We start from the raw sequence: 4,286 nt of genomic DNA, 5'->3' as shown, positions 1-4,286 counted from the left end.
CATCACTGCCATCGAGCCACTTTCGGCCGCATTTCGCGGGCCCCGTGCTTCGGAAGGAATACGCGTCGAGGAGCGAACGGGTCTCTAGCCGCGAACGAAAGAAGGGATGCGCATAAGTCAGCCGGCCGGCCGCGGCTGACAGTTTTATGAGAGTTTGATAGTCTCCGGCGCGGTGTTCTCTGATGGCAGAGGAGCCGGAACGTGTCCGTGGGAGAAACGAGGCTGCTCTCGCTGGTGGGAAAGAGAGGAGAGCGCTCGTGCGAGCAAGAGGGAAACACGCGCGCACTACGCACCGCACTCTTTATTGTCCCATAAATTCAAACCTGTTGCCCATAGCCGAATGAGAGAGACGGACCGAAGGAAGGAGCAACAGAGATGGAAAGGCAGGGTGACGGATAGAGAAAGATGGATAGAGAAGACGGAGAAGGAGAGAGGAAAGCGTGCACGAGGTTAGGAATCCTCTCCCAATCGCGCAATCCGATTGACGCCCCCGTTATCGCACGTACGGCGAACCCGGACGCAACTCGTAACTCACTGAACCGACTGAGCCGGTCGAGAGGAAAGCCTCGGAGTTGGCGGCTCGAAGCAAGCAGAAGCATGTGTGACGTAGTAGCCAGTTGGTCAAACGGGGGGCACCGCGGGGTGGCGACGTGTCGGTGGGGTTCCGGAGCGAAGGGGACGGCCGAGGAGGCGGAGCTCTCCTTGCTTCTCGCGGATAACTCTTCGTGCTCGACTTCGTCCAGTTTTCATGCATATTTTCCGCGTTCCTCGCGACTACGCTTCACGTAATTAAATTATCGTCTTCCTGTTTCCCCTTTGCTCCATCTATCTATTATTTTCATCTATTTTATCATCTGACTACTCGTTGTACAGTCGGTGTTGCATCTCAAACGATCCTGTTACATTCTCCTTATCTTTATAATTTCGAAATTTCGCCGCAACATTCTCGCAGAACCATCGCTACACGTTTCGATCATAGATGGATAATTTCGAAGCAGGAGAGAAGCGAGCGAAAACCACTAGTATGCCACTCGCTCGCCAGATGTGGCAAGTGCGTCCGTTCCTGTTGAATTGTCGCGCGCGCCCGCCCCCGGTCGCCCCACCCTTCTTCCGCGTCCCCCCACCACCGCATCGTCGCGCCCCACCATCGCCGACCAAACTAGCTATCTCTTCCTCTTTAAGTTCTCTCGCGGTTGTGTACGTGCACGCTACTATCCCCACCACCTTTTCAGTATTCGCCACTTCGGAGCCCGGTATTTGTCCTACACCTACCATCCTTCTAGTCCTCTCTTTCCACGTCGCGGTGGCGTGCCCTGAACGATCGCGCGCGCGCGCGCGTCAACCAACTCGTTCGCCGAAGAGGAAGAGAGAGGGAGACGGAGGTTGACAAGTGATCGCGGATCAGACACGGTTCATTCTCGCCGCAAAACACCGTCGAGTCGTTGGAAGCGCGATCATTGCCAGGACGTTTGCGGATTCGTCATCGCGCCGACGATGCCGCTTTGTTCTTGCAGACTTGGGGGTCCGTGTTTCCGGTGTTCCGCAGGCTCCTTTCCAATGAATTCTCGCATCCAGAACCGGATACAGTTGCATCGTTGCAGTTTACCATTCGATCATAAAATTCGGATGAATATCGATTGGCGAGAATAAGTCACGTCCGAAATTGTTCGTTTTTTGGACTAATGCAGATGGATGGTTATTTGCAGGTATTTTCTTCGAACAGAGATTTTCCATGCAGGCTTTATAATATTTTGAGGGAATTTAAAAGCGTAAAAATATACAGAAAGACATTTTTTATGATATTTAGTGGATGGGAGAAAATGTAATTTCTTTACATCGATAAAAATATGAAATTGTAGAAAATCCGCAATATACTTGTAGTTCAGCTTATTCTAAAATACTCTACTTAGAAGAAGTTATATTTTTTCGGGAATTACTTCAAAATATTTTATAAATCGATTATGTTATAAATGCTTCTTCCGTCGCAATCGTTCGCCATTACGAATTATATTTGCCACATGTTCGATCGAATTTCGTGCCACGTTCGAATAGCCAAGCTGCAACAAGTAACAAATTATACTTCGATGAAAATTACGAACGTCCCATAGCATTCGAAGAATACTACGAAGAGTCGCGCTGATGTACGTTCTTCGGGACGTAGGCCGAGATAACGAAGTCATCACGTCAAGACGTCGATGTATTTCAGACTGACGTAATGAAAGCCAAAGGCATAGGGGGAATCGGTTTGGAAAGAAGTCGACCACGGTCGGGGCATTTCGGTCTGATCCGCATTGCCTCGCGGCCGCGTGTCACTCTTTTGTCGTTTCAAAGCTGTCTCTCTCCCGCACGGCGTTCGTCCATTCTCCGCCTCTCTGTTTCTTCATTCGTCCCATTAGAAATTCTAATAAAGCCGTCTCAGGTGTAAAAAACGTATCGGGACCCCCATGAATCACGTGTCGCAAAGCAGAGCCGCCAGGACACGTGTATCTGTTATGCCTTCCTCTCCGCGACGCGAAAGGGGATGCTTTGCGCGGCGTTTTCTTCTCCTCTTCCTTCGCCAGCGGTAATATTTGCCGCTCGACCAACCAGAAGTACTTTGGGGAAGTAATCATCGTCGTTGATAGCGGGTTTTAATCAACGAATTATCATGAAGTACATTTCTTATGACTTGCAAGTAGGAATGGGTTGAAGTGACTTGTAAACTACGGATGAGAATGGGTAGGTAAATCTGTGTAAAATATGTTCAACTCTAGTTTGGGTAATCATTTCTATATTTTTAAATCTCTTTTTACAATTTTCCTCATTTTTTACAAATAATAAATATATGATACATTCTTACGCAAAAGTTGTACAGAGTTGTACATGTTAAAGATTGGAATTTATACAGTTCTGTTTCTCCACTGGGTCCAAATATTTCACATATGCTACACGGTATTTAATATTACATTATATATGTACAATTGTTTTCTTTTCTCTTTTGAAACTCATATTTGTTGGATAACTACAGTACCGCTTGGCACAAGAGTGCAAATACTTTACATATGCTACACAGTATTTAATTTTACATTATATATTATATGTACAATTGCTTTTCTTTTTACTTTTGAAACTCATGCTTGTTGGATAACTACAGTACTGCTTGGCACAAGGGTACAAATACTTTACATATGCTACACAGTATTTAATTTTACATTATATATGTACAATTGCTTTTCTTTTTACTTTTGAAACTCATATTTGTTGGATAACTACAGTTCTGGTTGTTCACAATGGTTTAAATATTTTGCATATGCTACAGAATATTTAATGCTATATTACATATTATACATGCAACTATATTGTATACTCTATATTATATAATACATTATATGGTATATTATATAGTAATAGTATGCATTATATAATTATGTAGTATATGTACAGTTGTTTCTTGTTTTTTTATTGATTCAGTTTGCATAGGATATATTAATTTCAATTCGCATGAACATATTGAACTTGGTGGCATCCTCAGTTATACAACACGCTAGAGACCAATGATACAATGATTCGTGCAAGTAAGTTTAGAAGGCAGTGGTTTAATGTAAGTAGATCTTGTCGTGGTTGTGCGCCTGTCACGATGCTCATATATTAAACCCCTGCGTGGACAGTTTCATGTGTTTGTATAAATAAGGGTTGCCAGGTCAATGGTTCTCTTTTTGTCTTTGGCGGATCTGTGGGTTGATGCTTCTTGCACGGTAATAAAGATATGTAGTTGGAATATAACCTTTGAGATATTCCTTTCTATTGATTATTAACACTTAATATGATAGGTAATTTTAGATCGGTAAATACATCTGAAGGAATTTTGTCGATGAAGGTAGTCTAACCTCAAAATCTGCGTCAAATCGTGAGACATTTCAAAATGTAAAAAGATTCATGATTAATAAAAAGTCAATATATAACTCTGCTTGAATCGTTAGAAAGGAATTCTCCCTCTAACAATTAACAATTAACAATATAGATATATATAACCTAATATATATATATAACCAACAGATAATAATAATAAACCAACGTATATATTGGCCAATATATATATACATATATTATTATTATTATTATTATATATATATATATATATATTGACCAATAATAGCCGATATATATAACCTACAGATAATAATAGTTAAAGTAAAATACGCCGGTATATTGTTTCATTCATAATACGTCATTTTCTAATCAGGGTTTCGAGCCAGAAGAATTGTAACAACTCAATTATTTTCATAGAGCTACTTTCAGACATATCC

This window comes from Bombus impatiens, unplaced genomic scaffold, assembly GCF_000188095.3.
Source record: "Bombus impatiens unplaced genomic scaffold, BIMP_2.2 scf_0152, whole genome shotgun sequence".
Taxonomy (NCBI): Eukaryota; Metazoa; Arthropoda; class Insecta; order Hymenoptera; family Apidae; genus Bombus; species Bombus impatiens.
The sequence above is the reverse complement of the archived record's forward strand: the minus strand, read 5'-3'. Positions refer to the sequence as shown.